We start from the raw sequence: 15,273 nt of genomic DNA, 5'->3' as shown, positions 1-15,273 counted from the left end.
TACGGGGAAAACTTTGTCGTGTGGGTCCGAAACAAAAGAAAACTTGGAGAGTGAAGATTTTCTAGTGGATATTAAGAGGAAGACTTTAGAATTTTTCGCAATGGGTTCTATTTCTCTTCTTTGTGAAGTACCTTTCTTGACAGCACACCATATCTATTACTCAAAACATGAAAATGACAACTTCGGACGTCATATAGATTTTCTCACTTTATAATGGTCACCATTGATATGATCCAACTAACATTGTGAACTATAAAACCTTAAACATACATTGCTTAGTTTTTAATTGCATTGTCGTGAATCGTCCAAAAATATTTTAGTTATCCTAGATGTACTTTCAACTAGACCACCTACCACCACCCCACCATCCATAGTCTACTATGGACCAGTAAACCAAGATTTACCCTCTTGCCCTCACTTTCCATCCCCTTCCAAGGTACCCTCCTTCTTTATGTACTCTAATTGTCCTCACTTGATTCAATGCAATGGGAGATGCATACTTACTCCCCCAAAGGACCTTGCAAGGCTTGGGGTTGATTATTAGAATCCGAGGGACTTAATAATGCTCAGATAGATAGGATAACGCGATATTTTAAAATGGTTGATCAGCGGTTGCCTATGAGCCAGTCTATTCTCTTGAAGTCTCTCTAATATATAAGTACCTTGTGCTATGAGCGAATGCTCTAAGTGAAGATTGATCCTTCTTACAAAATAACATGTTAAAATTGAGCGAACGAGGACCTTCGCGTAAGACCCCGGTACACTCCTACTAGACGTGATGTGTGCACCAACGTTATAATTTTTTATTCCAAATGGAGGCAAAAGCTTAGGGTCTTGCTCATATCATTAATTAAAAATAAGAAAATTATAACCAGACATAAATATGTGCAGATAATCTAAGCCAGGCTAACCTCTTGCAGTGTCGGAGCTAGCTGGTTAGCGGGGACTAGGTAACCTCTATTGTGTCCATGTAAATTGCAACCTGATCCCATCACTACACAAACATAAAATTAGTATGGTAGACAAATAAAAATACTTTAGAATGCACTAAGAAATAGGGTTAAAAATATCCCCATCCGCTAAAACCTACTCTCATTGTTCCTACATACCAGATGACATCCTCGATTTTGCGCAATCTTTAAGCCAAATGCTAATGAGTGCATGTTTACTATAGATATCAATCAAGTAAATGGTGCAGCTGGCAACAAAGACCAATTGTGTTTTATTGTGCAGCAGTGAGGTCAATAATCTCTGCAAACCAATTGTGTTTTATTGTGCAGCTAGCAGTGAGGTCAATAATCTCTGCAACGTCCTGTACCTCAACTACACCATTTACTAGTATAGTTAGTAAAAGTAAATTGAGTTTATCATTAACGAACATTTTTACGGTTAATCTTCATGGGAATATATAACTATATACAAGTATAGTATAAAATATGTGTATTACTAAACTTTATTTCTCAACAAAACTAAAAGCTAGTAATCAAAGACAAGTTTACACTCACTGCCCCAAAATAAGATAGGGAATTTTAACTACACACTTTCTAGGGACTCACCTTAATTGACTTTGGGAATTTAAGTCATAGAGTGGGTTGGCTCCTTATCAACCCTCCATTCTACATCAGATTAACAGAGATTTCAAACAAAAAAAATCAAATTGTTCAATTTTTTAAAACAATCCTAGTAAATCATGAATGTTTTGCTTTGTACTCTAAGAAAATTTCATTCCATTCGGATCACTAGTTTGCTATTGAATAGATATCTATGTTTTAGGGCTCGGAAAGGAGAAATGCTCTTCTCCCGCCGCGGGAGGTCAGGTGCATGTTTGTGCCATTGATTCCTACTTTAAGATCCGTGCAACAGTGTTTCACCAAGTATCATTAAGATTCATTCTGTTTCAGTTTTTGCCAGCATATAGTTATGCAATGATACCTAATGATATGGTGCATGGGAGGTCTCGTGCACGGGACAATAGCCGGGTTCGCTCGGATAGCTATTTAATCACAAACCATTCATCCAAAGTACCGAAACTTTCTTGGAACATACAATAAAATGTCAATGATTTGTTGGAATTTTTCAGATTTGTTTGAACGGTAAAAAATTTAAGTTTGGAGTCTAGGTCAATCCGATACATCCAGAATCAAGTGCTCATAAGGAGTCTAAGTTTCTCGATGACTTAGATGAGTCCACTTTCTAGGCCGTCGTGCACTTCTACTAGCAATTGTTGGAGTTTTTACCGTACACAGAGCTAGTACCTGGAGCCTGTTTTTTTTTTCTTTTCGAAATGGGAACATCGCCCCGGCCTCTGCATCTAAAGGATGCACATAGCTTTTTTTATTAAATTATTCGCAAAGCTTTACAAGGGAGATAGAAAGATCAACTCGAAGCCACCTTTTCAACGATAACTCGCTATACCTACAAAAGCGATGAAGGGGGTGACCATGAACAGGGCTATTACCCTGACAATACACCAACGCACATCATCTAAAACAGAATGGATTTTCAATTCGCCCATTGGCGAGTGAGAAGCACAACCAGTCAAGAGGACCCTGAGCGCACGTCATTACACACGCCACATAAATCGGTACCGCCGTCTTCCTCGCACCCAACTTCAAGAGGGATCACCGCATTGACTTTGTCAGACCTGTCGTCGATGTCATCGTCACGCCAGACAGCTCCTTGGAGCCCGGTGGCGTGTAACTTGAAATCGAGGTCAAAGTTTGCCCCTTGGAGCAAAAGCACCGGTACTGTTCGCCCATTCCTTTCACCGTCTTTTCCCCACGAAGTGTCCATCCATCCTCCCATGGTGCCCTCTGCCCTGGTGGTGGCAATCTTGTCACTGGAAGTGAGGGTTCCCATTCCCTCATCGACACACAGATTGAAATTGTCGGTCGAATCCTGGTCACCAGCATGGTTTAGCATCAGTCACAGACTCAATGGATCGATCAGCTTCATTTGGTAAGCTCGAAAGGCCGTGGCACACGGTTCGCCTCACCACTTCCATCGTCTCTGGCAAATGGCGTGTCAAAGAGCTGCACCGGCACGAGTCACCGCCGGGTAGCTAGGCGCCACCCCTGGGTCAGTGACTGTCTGTCACTGGCATCGGCCGCCGTTCGGGGGTAGGAGGACCTTCTAGACCGGAATCTGACGGGGACATGCGCGCGCGCGTGCGTGATCCATTCCCCTGCCGACACGGTGAGCGACCCGGCCGTCGAGCACGACTACGCACTTCCTGCATGCACCGCCGCGTGCCGGTGCCGGCAGCATATACACGAGAACGCGCGCGGCACAGGCAGGTGTGCACCACTACGTCCGTCCGGGCCCCGCGCGCACCGTCGAAAAGGCAAAGGCAGAAGCACCGCGCGCGCACGGTTGCGCAAACAAACATTTCGCATCCGATGCGGCGGAGCGGCGAACAGAACGCCCACACGCAGGAACGCACGCCGGCCCAGTTCGCCGGCTTTCGCCGCATGCACGGACCAATGCACAAGAGACAGGGCTTCGATCCCCGCGGCGCGCATCGCCAGCCGCAGATAGACGTGGGCGCACGCCCGCGGCCGGCGATCCGGGGAATTCGAAACCCGACGTGGAAAGCCACCAAGCCGGGGGGAGGACGCTACGCCGTAGTAAAATATTTTCCCACCACCACCACACCGCCAGCACCAGTGACCATGGACGGGGCCGCGGCAATGTTCACACAAGCACTCCCGGCGGCAAAGAGAGGCTACGGGCGCCTACGGAGTACGGAGGGGGATCGGGAACGAAGGAGCTGCCCAGTAATTGGGAGAGCCAAGAATCTCGCACATTACACCGGTTCCGTTCGGGGAGGGGCTCGGCGGTGGTGGGATTCCCTCATAATTCCAAAGCAATAATGCGATGTATCATTTTTTGTACTTGGCGCTCGCCATTGGCGGGCGCGTGCGTGTCATGGCTTAAAGTTCCCAAGCTTTAAGCCCTACACCTTTCTCTCTCTGTAGGTTTAGGCAATGCTTAGCTTAAGTGGGTATCTATGGAGCGAGCTGCGAGCCCCTCCGTCCTATGGGCGCCGAGGTTAGTGGCGCGGAGAGGGGGAGGCCACGCTTCCTCTTTGCTTCGCGGCCAATGGGCTCACACCGCCCGGCCGGCCGCCAGATTCCTCTCTATCTCCTCTCGCTTGCAACCCGTCGATCTGCACGAACCCCGTCCCTCTCCCTTCTTTGCAGCTAGCTGCAGGCAGCATGTTGGGCTATGTTTTGTGTGATCGTCCACCATTCCACCTCACGTGAAACTCGCTGCTGTCTCGGTCTCTGTTAAACTAAGGAGGGAATCTAGTTATGTTTAGTGGCTTGGTTAGATTCCGCCACTTTACGTTCCTTTCCACGTCTACTTTGAACTCTAAACGGTTCTGCTTGGTTCGTCTACTTTGAACTCTAAACGATTCTGCTTGGTTCGTCTACTTTAAACTCTAAACGGTTCTGCTTGGTTCCACTTGAACCCTAACCTATCAAGTCATCTAAATTCAACCATGGTGTTTCTAAAACTATTTAAGATGAACTCTATACAGGTTTTCAAAAGTGGTTTTGTATTTTGTTTCATTTATTTTGGAAAAACCCCATGGATACTAGCTAGGAATGTTAATAATTCGCAAAAGTAAATAGAATATATGACTATTTAGGTCATGTGCAACATAGACAAGCATAAGTAAGTTATTTTAGATTTTAGGGCTTTTATGGATCATACATGATCATATTGGCTAATGGGTTTCTTCCCGCATCTTTACATTTCTCTACATGTCTCTTTGAAGCCTGGACTATTATGCTCGGCTCGACTTGGAACCTACGTTATGAAATCATCTCAATCAATCCCAAAAGATTCTAAAACCACCTAAGATGAACTCTACACAGAGTTCCAATAGTAGTTTTGCACATTCAATTTTTATTTCGAAAATTTGGATACTAGCAATGTACTAAATACACAAAAAATATAATTATGGCTATTAATGTCGTTTGGGAATTTGGCTAGAAGAACTCCATTATTTGTGGATCATAAACGATCATATTGGTCGATGTTCAAGTTTATTTGCCTACTTACATTTCTCTACATGTATATTTGTAAAATTCTGCATTGCCTTCCTTGGTTTGACTTGAACCCTAACCTACAGAGCCGTCTTTTATACCCTAGAATTTCTAAAACTATATAAAATCAACTAGATAGGACACATTTTCAAAAGAGGATTTCTATTTCGTGCCACTTAGTTTTATACAAAAAGTTTATATGGGTACTAGCAATGTTATTAAACATGCAAAAGTAAACCATTAATTTCATTTGAAAAGTGAAAAAAGGATCTCATTTTTCCGTGTGTCTTTTGTGCATGGAACGCAGATGATCATATTGTTGAAGACATTTTCCAGGTTCTTACTTTACATAATTCTCCATACTCGAGACCTTTTTAATTTTTTCTCGAGAACTTTACATACTAAGTCACCCATCGAACCTTATCAGCTAGTTATATTTGAGGCCTTCACAATAAATCATGGATGTAGGGAATGTTATTAAGTCCGCCATGATTTATAAGAAACATATGACCATTAATCTCATTTGCAAAAGTGACACGCGGAACTGTATTTTTTTTTGGTTTTTAACGGATAATAGATGATCATACTGGATGATGAGTTTTTTCCCAAGCCCTTACTCTATATCATTCACATACTGAATAACTTTCCATTTTCTGAGAAACTCATATGAAGTAAATCTCCAATATCTTAATACAATTATTTATAATGTTTATCTTCACATATACATAAAAAATCTAAACTATCTAGAACGAATTTTCTAATGATTGGGAGCCTGCAAAACTCAAAAAAATATGATAATTTATCTTTTGTACAGAAAAATGCAAGAGTAATCTATTATACTCCCTCCCTTCCTTTCTATAGTGCATATAGATTTTTGCCATTTGTTTCAGAATATAAGGTTGTAGCTTGGCTCTTTTTCAATTACCCCCTCCCCCGTTCAGCTCCCACACAACATGCGTGAGAAAAAATCCATACAAAATTGGAAACAATTAATTAAGATTCCTAATGCATGGCCCAACGATTTCTTAAAATTAGGCAGCAATGTTTTACTTTCCTTAATTGAACTTGGCTGTACATATATGGAGAATCAACAAGAGAGATTTGTGGAATTTATTATGGTAAGTTAGGAAGATATGAATTTCCCAAATTTTACGTTGATCTCAAATCGTTCGGCTAGGGGGGTCTTGTGTAAAATGTACTCTTGCGCTAATTTTCGTGTCAAAAAACTATAGGCATTATAGAATGGAACAGAGGAAGTATTTGTTTTCATGTGAGTGTTGGGGTTATGCCGAATAGGCATACCACGACAGGGGCTTAACCTAGCGAGCCTAGGTGGCCTATTTGGGTGGCAAAACTTTCAAGGTATAGCCGGACGACCCATTTGCTAGAAGATAGAAGCCCAACCAACTCAGGAAGGTACAAGCCGGATTTCATAAGGTTTAGGAAGGAATCTTTGTAGTATAAGTCACGCCATACTTGATGACATAGAATAGGACTCTGTAATCGGTTAGGTCTTTACCACCATCGAACCCTAGGTCCTGACGCCTTTATAAAGCCGGTCTGGTGGACTCCTTTAGGGCAAGACTAGAACACAATACCTCGTTGTGATCTGTATTTTGCGCCATCATTATAGTGAATTCTAGCAGGACGCAACGATTCTCAATTAAGGGGACGTGACACTGGGTAAACCACCGAGTTACACTGTCCCGTGCATCCCGTCGTCTAGTTCCACTAACCCTAAGTCGTGACTACCCCCCCCCCCATGGCACTATCGTTATCAAGGCAACACACTCCTAGTTCTGATGTAATTTTGTGCATTATAAAGTCTTGTCATTCCCTAAATCTATCCATTATTTCATAGTCTTTGTAAACATCAAAATGCAAAGCCACTATCTGAAAAATCAGGCTAGCATTCAGGTAAATGATCTTGGAAAATTCAGATTTCAAATCACACTTCAACAAATATTCATGTTCAAATATTTTTTTTAAGAAAAGGAAAACTATTTTCCTAATCTATGAATGAGATGTCCTTTAGGAGGTACACGTGTTCAGTTTAAGAATCCCATGCATGGCTGCCTTTCTAGGCACCTAGACGAGTACTTGTGAAAATATATCCAGTACTGCCTATCTGGTGGTGCATGTGCTTGTGCACCTGATAAGCTTGAGATGAGGATCCATATCCTAACCTAGCAACATATCCTGTTGTTACAGTAAAATCCAGTGCCTTCTTTGCATTAGCAAACTGTTGCCTCCAATGATAAGGTTGTCTCTGTGGCAATTATTGTACTATTATATACTAGTGTACTGATCAGAGAAGCAGATTCTGAATTTACCGGCTAGTGTTGACCCCTAGGTGAAAGTGTAACTGAAAGGCAGTAGTAACAATCAACTATCAGCAACTGTCTGGCTCTGGTCTCTCAACAGGATAAAGTCTCAGCTTCTTCTTTTTATGTTCGTAGAGTAGTGACTCAAAAGACTCTGTTTGGAATACTAGCACTTTTTCTCTTTTCTGTTGCCAAGGGAATTAATACCACCACTTGAAATGGATGCTATGTTAGTAGAAAGACACAAGGGAAGCATGCAAGCCCACAATGTGAGGCCAACGAGGAGCTTAATCATTGGAGATTTCTGTTCAGATATGCCAAACTATGGTACTCTAATGACAAGGCAACACAGTATCTGACTCCTTCCCCGTAAGGTGGGGCTCAAAAGTGCACAGTGCACCCAATTTACAATGTCCTTAGCTAGGCCTTACCATTCTGTAAAGCGTTGTAAGGGCTTGGAGAAAAAATATTTTGTGTGTGTCTTATCTTGATGGCATACACAACCAATAGATGCATTTTAGTAGCAAGGAAAAAAGGCACATCAATTCTCAGTGCACTCACTTTCACATGGGTTGCACCCTCTCCCTGCCTTTTGAAGTGCCACTGAGATGATTGTTTTGAATTATGCAGCACTTTGGAGCCTCCTTTGGGTAGTCAGAAACTCACAATGGGATAGGCAAGTTGGGTGTAGTATTTGAAGGAACAAATGTTAAATAAATATATCCTTTCACCTCCAGAAAAAGAAATATATCCATCTCGAGAATTTGCCAGATCGGTCTTGCTACATACCTATTTGACTCCTTGGTGCTTGTAGAGCTTATACTTTGTCTCTCTGACCAAAGGACAAGGAATCGGCAAAGAACCAGGAGGTAAGCAAATAAAAAACAGTCAAATGGTTACGACTCTTGCCTCACTTATGTTGTCTTGGAAATATTTTGGCTGCAGCCCTTCACCTGCCTTTAATTGCAAACACTGAAGTGGAGGATAATGTTTCAGGCAGGCAGCTACCTTCTTGGGGCTTTTTGCCTTTTGCAGAAGATTGGCCTTTGAGTTTTCTGGTGTCCGATTCCACTGAACCTGGCAGGTGCAGGTGCAACCGTCGACTAGTAACTCTTACTTTGACACTGCCCAAAATGCAGTAACACACAGATTACAAAATTCCAGTGGTTGCTAGTAATTGGTTAGGTGCAAAGCAACTCCTGGACCGCGCTTTCCTGATTCCAGTGCAAGCACCTCCTGACATTGGCTACTCCGGGGTTGAGTTGACATGATTAAGTAAACTTGCATCCACATAGGTCTAATTGCTCTTTCCGATGGAAATCTAGCTTAGGCTTCACTATCGTGCGCGATGGCTTTTCTTCTTAGATAATATGTATGGCATTGTCGCCTTCGCATCAAATGAAAACCGACAGATTGTAGAGGGCTCAACGTGGAAAAGTCCTATATTGTGCATGGCATGCCCTGATTAATTATGATGCTCGAGCAAAGCTAGAGAAATGAAAGGAGAATTGAAGCAGAGCTTCATCTTCTCCTTAATGACACGAGACTAGGAAAAAAAGGCAGTCAAATTGTTATGAGTCTCGCCTCACTGGACTGCTAGATAATGTTTGGGAGAGTTGCCTTATTCAGACCTTTTGCCTTCTGCACCAGATTGTCCATTGAGTTTTCTGATGTACGATTCCACTGAAACCTTGCAGCTGCAAGTGCAGCCATCAATTAGCTAGTGACTTTCAGTTTGACAGTGCCCAAGTCGCAGTAAGAAAAATATCAGATTCTCTGTGCACAATACTAACACATATTCTAAAACATTTTTTTTTGCGAATCATATTCTAATACTACAGTGGTTCCCTCCTACTACATTGTTAGGTACAAAGCTAGCAGCTCCTGGATCTCTCTCCTGATTTGTGCATTATGTCATAGAAAACAATTAAGCACTGGCATCGCGCCATTGCCTACTATACCGATCGGGGGTTGAGTTGGCATGAGTAAGTAAATAGGCAATTAGGCATACTATTACGTAACTATTCATTGATATGGAAATCTAGCTTAGGCTTCGCTGTCATGCATGCATGCCACTGCTGCCGGCCTCCAGGAGAAATAAAAACATGATGATAGACCGTAGAGTACCCTACGTGGAGAACGTATGAACGTATGTGCCGTTGCAATGTTCATGTCCCCGATCAAAGCATATATACCCTGCAGAGATAATGTTCGAACAAAGCTAGCAGAAAACAAAGAAAGGGAAACCAAAGCAGCAGCTAAATTCATCTTCACCTTAAGGCATCTCCAACGGGCCGACGTATTTCGGACGTCTGAAATGTTCATTTGCGTCGGCCCGCGGACCCCATGCGGTCCAGAGCGACCGTTTGCGTCGGGGTACCTCCAGCGGTGCGGACGTTTTTTTTAATGGAGACAACGTCAAGCTCGTTAATGGCGTCTTACGTCCCGTCGAGGACTGCCGCCGGCGATTAACTGTTCCCGCGCGACGTTGGTCGTTCCCGCGCGCGCCCAATACATTCGCAAGTTTCGCCGGCGTTTCGGGCGCGCGGGAAACGACCTGCGCGGCAACGCCGGTTCCCGCCCCGCCGTGGCTATATATGGTGGACACCGGCAGGGGTGACGAGCACACCTCAAGCTATAGCATCCATCCATGGCCGACCACTACAGTTCTTGGGAACACGTTGTTCAGATGTGCCGCCACCTCCACCCGGATGAGGACGAGGAGGTAGTCACCGCCGGCGTTGAGGCCGAGCAGCTGGACCGGAAGGCGGCGGAGGCGGAGGTTGCGGAGGCGGAGGCGGGAGAGCGCGCGGAAGGGCGCCTCGCGGCGACCAGGGTGGAGATCGCCAACGCCAGGGCGGAGCTCACGGAGGCGCGGGCGGCCATGGCGGCCCCTCCAGCGGACGCCGTCATCCACGACATCGCGGACGACGACCCCTCGTGCCCGGCCGCTTCGAGTGCGCCGGCGACCAGTTCGTTTTGGTCGCGTCCTTCGAGTCCCTGGTGGGGGACGCCCAGCGTCGTCAGGCTTGGTTGGCGGAAGAGGAAGCCAACAGCTATGCGATCGCCATGGCTGGGGGGTTAATGTGCTCCGACCTGGACTCGCTCCAGCGTAGGGGCCCTTCTCCCGCGCGGGTCGAGCAGGAGAACCGGGAGCTAGCGGCCACCATCGCCGCCAGGGACGAAGCGGTGGCGGAGGCGGCTAGGGACATGGCCCGCTTCCTCGCCCAGCTGGCGGGGTTGCATGCGGCGGCCCAGGCGAAGGAGGAGGCGGCGGCTGCGGTGGCCAAGGCGACGGCGGAGGAGGCGGCGGCCCAGGCAACGGAGGCCCAGGCGGCAGCGGCGGAGGCGGAGGCCATCTCTATGGCCAGGGCAGTCCTGTGGGACTCCTCTCTGGCCGAGGCCCTCGAACGCCGCAGACGCCAGGAGGAGATGTCCGTTCGCCACCGTGCGCGAAGCGCTCGCGCTTCGACGACGGCGCCGGCCCTTCCGGCGGCCAGTAGTAGGCCGCGCGACTGCAAGTAACCGAGACCGGTGTAGGCCGCGCGACGGCGAGTAGGTACGGCCGTCGTAGTTTTAGGTTAACTCGACTAACCATCTATGTAAAGATGGTCTTTTTGGCCAATCAATAGTAATGAACAAATATTATGGTTACCTAGTCACTGCCGACCGGGCCCGGATGCAACGAACGCGGACACTTTCGGCGACCGCGCAGCGTCCGCGGAGACGCCAGGCATATTTGGGCCAGATTTGCGTCGCCGCGGACGGCCCGATCACTATGCGTCGCCCCGCTGGAGGAGAGCTCAGACGCATTTTCGGTCACGGCGGACGCAAACGGAGGCTCGCGCCGCTAGAGATGCCCTTAATGCAGAAACACATGAATGTATGTAGCCTGTGTGTTCTGTATCTTGGTCACTGCATGCATGCACGGGGACGCAGGCAAGGCAGGGACAAAGCGTCAGGGCGCTCTTTGACTGGTGCTATTGCATCATTGCAGCTACTACCAGAATGGCATGTCAACACCGAGCTGACTCTTCCCATTTGGAGAAAGTTTATGTGCTACCTAACAAAGCTCATGATGGACCAATCGATCGTGCAAGGCGGAGACCACTCTAGCTCGCAGCGGCTGCAAAGGCTACTCGATCGAGGATATCCATCCACGATTGAGCGAGCGCAAAGGGGACACCACAGTCACACCTCGTGATATATAGCTGCATGCATGTGGTCGCGTCAAGCATCGATCTTGGCCTAGTAGGCCAACCAGAGCTCGACCAGGGACGCACGTAATATACTTCATGCTTAAGTTTATGTTTTTGAAAGCAACCTTCATGCTTTTTTATAAATTCCTCAACCATTGCCGACTGGAAAATATGAGTGGGTACTTTTTCTTTGCAAATTCAGCTTTTTTTTTGCTGTAAATATATGTGATTTATATGCAGTTTTAGACATTCGTGGGGGAAAAGTCACAGTTGAACCGCTCGGCATATGAACCCGCGGCATCGACGGTTGCCATGGACGCAAGATTCTGACTCGAAGCAGGACCACTTACCGTATTTGCTATAATCTTAATGTATGAAACGCGTATCTGAACAGATGAACAGGAACGAGGAGATGGTCCAGGGCAGACATCGACCGACTGTCGGCTGATCAGGACCGAGGGACCATCTGCAGTTTACTGTGTAACGGGAATTAATGTCTAGTTTTTACCGTGCTGGCCTTTTTAAGGAGAAGGGGTGAGCACAGCGATCACACGAGGTGCACATAACTCGATCTCTTTACTTCCCTCTTCCGTGTCCCACGAGGTGCACATAACACTGTTGTGCAGATGATTGGGTCAGAACGTACAGGCGTGGCGAATAGCAGATGTGCAGGAGTAGGGTCTCATAGCATAAACAAGTTGGTCACCAAGCCAAAACGATTTTCTCACTGTATCTCTCTCCCAGCGGCTCTAGACTCCAGCCAAAACTACGGCCGACGACGAGCTCCTCCAAGTGCAGGCGGAGCTGCGGAGCCACGTCTTCGCGCGCACACCAAGTCCATGGCCTTTCTGTGCGCCAGTTGAACTCGGCAACCCAACGCCGTCCACCTCTGCCGTTGGTGCCCAACCTCTCGTCGCGCTCTCCCTCCTGCCGTCCAGGACGGCGCCTACCTGCGCCGCCTCTTGCGTCTGCTCGCGCAATCCGGATCAGAGGAGGCTCAGGCGTGATTGGCGCCTCATCGTATCGGTGCCAGAAGCGGGGCAAGGCCTCTCGCTGTTCGCGCTTGACATGTACTCCATCACCGTGTCCTGTCCATGTCGCTAACGTCGTGGTTCCGCACGGCAACGACGTGGCGCGAGCCCTGGGTTCGGCGCAACTTTCAACGACTCCATGGCGTGCGTTGGCTGCTTCGTGATGGACCTGGTGGTACACAGCCATGGCCATGGACGGACTTCCATCGATCGACCATCGCCGGAAAATCATGGTGGTGGTCCCGCCGCCCGCGATGGACGGTGGACATCGTCCACGAGATGGGTGCCCGCGGTGTTGGAAGACGAAGTGCTCGTGCCCGCCCTCCAGCTGGAAGAAGAAGCTGTTCTGTGTGTCATGCGTGACGGCGAGGAGGCGGTGCTCGTTTCTTGGAAGAGAAGTCGGCCATAGCGAGGATGCACAGGTGGTTGCGCCCTTGCATGGTGCAGATGCCGACCATGGCGAAGGCGGACACGCCTGACGATGAGGTGTTGTCCAGCAGCGACAGTGTCGCACACAAGCAGGCGCCGGCATGCATGCGCAGTAAAACTGAGAAGAAATGGTCCCGGCCAGCATAATCAACATGTACTGACAAGACCACGTCAGACTGAGATCAACAAAAGGGACATGCATGTCTGCTCCTTGTACGGGGACGACGTATATGATCGTGTATTCACCGATTCGAACTGTGAGAAAAATGACCATGTTGCAGGCCCACCACTCCCTCAGGCGCCAATGGGAGGACGAGTTCAGGCCGGTGCATATGCCGCCCGGTTCTGAAACTCCACTCTCCATTGGTGGGGGCATATAAAGTCCCCACGATTAGCTCAACGTCGATTCGCCCAATTAATGCATTTCAACTAGGAGTAAACAAGATTTTAGCAACAACAAAGTTTCCAAAGTGGCAACAAAAGCCACGAACTATGCTCTAGTTGGTGACCATGTCATGTGCAAAATCAGGGGGTGGAGCGTAGTGGTGGCCATGCAACTAGCAGGGCCTAGGCCTAGCCTTGCCCCACCTGCAAACTTGCAATTCCGTTGATTAAATAGCAATTTGTGAAGAGTAAAACAGAAATAGAGCCAGGTTTTTAAAACGATAATTGAAAACACATTTTAGAGTGTCCCTCAAAATCATATATTTTCACATGTACACGTATCTGCACATTATGCGATGTCAATTTTAATTAGGAAATATATTTATTTGTGGGCTAATACAAATGACAAATGTGTAACATATAAAGGATTTAGTGTTATGCATCCATACATTTGTTTTTTTTTTGTGCAGATCATATATAAGAATATTTATAAATGAACTTTTATGGGCATGCAGATCATATCATGTTAGAGTTGCAGAAAGTAGATGGTACACAATATTTGTTAATGAGGTTTAGCGATTAACACCTACATCCTCAGACATGCTTACGAGCACGCCTCCTCATGTAGTAAATAAACATAGTACATCGATGACAAGCTCGTTGAGGCCACGAGACATATCTCGGCCACCATGCCATGCCGTTACAACTTACAACCACCCCTGCCAAGGGCATTGAGCAGTCCCCTTAGGATCTTGTGTGTAACCTAACAACTTCATGTGGTCTATTTTGGCTACCCACAGTGCGTTTTCATATTATGTCCACGTTAAAAGTGTTTGACTCCAAAACATAGCCATTCCGTAGTCCAAGTCCAACTATAGCCCTATACACACATTGAACACAATTGTTACACATTTAGATGCATATTGCAAAACCTTCAAAAACACTCCACTCAGTTTTTTTTTTGTGAAGCTCCTTTGCTAGTACTACGACCTAATTGATCATCTACAATTTTTTAGTTCCTCCTTAATTTTATGCCAAGCTCCTCCAATAATGTGCAACTATTTTAGAGTTCGACGGAGAGCATTAAAGTGCTTAATTTTGGCCCAAGGCTCGAGGGAACCCGGAATTTAAAAGATCCTATAAATATTTAAAAGTTTTAGACAATTCTATTTTCTCCTGATACATACAGATATTTTTATATATATATATATATATAGGATAAATACTTCCTACTCCTGGGTGTAACTACACCCATGTCTCATATACTACCATACGGAAGTATGTACCATATTTTATCGGTTTGAGTATGTTCTTACACTATATCTAAGATATTCTAAACCAAGTTTGGTGAAAAAAATGCAAGTGAGCATGTAGTTTGCACTATATAGCCGAAATACATGCATATGTATACGTAAAAATAAGTCTACGTAAAAAAATATACATGCTGCCTACAAAGTATTATATATACTACCAAAATAGTCTAATATACTTCATACTACATGTACATACTACCCGGTATGATAGATAATATATATATGTATTTTCAATAAATAATATGTTAGTTTTAGGCTTAAAATAAATAATATCATGGCTCCAAAAGAGAAAATGAACTCTATTATGAGTTTATGACAAACAAATATTTTTAGTTACTGGTATAGATCACAACTGAAAATTTATGTTGATAAAATTTGTAACTACACATCTATATTTACATGTATATTATTCCTAAATCTTCATGAGGTTTTGAATGAAGCCTTTTTCTATACAAGGTCTTTTAAACTCGGAGCTATTTCCACTTTCCACAAATCATTTGACGGTCCGATGCACCTGTAGTGCACGTGTGTCCCTATTT

This window comes from Lolium rigidum, chromosome 6, assembly GCF_022539505.1.
Source record: "Lolium rigidum isolate FL_2022 chromosome 6, APGP_CSIRO_Lrig_0.1, whole genome shotgun sequence".
NCBI lineage: Eukaryota > Viridiplantae > Streptophyta > Magnoliopsida > Poales > Poaceae > Lolium > Lolium rigidum.
This window is presented reverse-complemented; position numbering follows the sequence as displayed.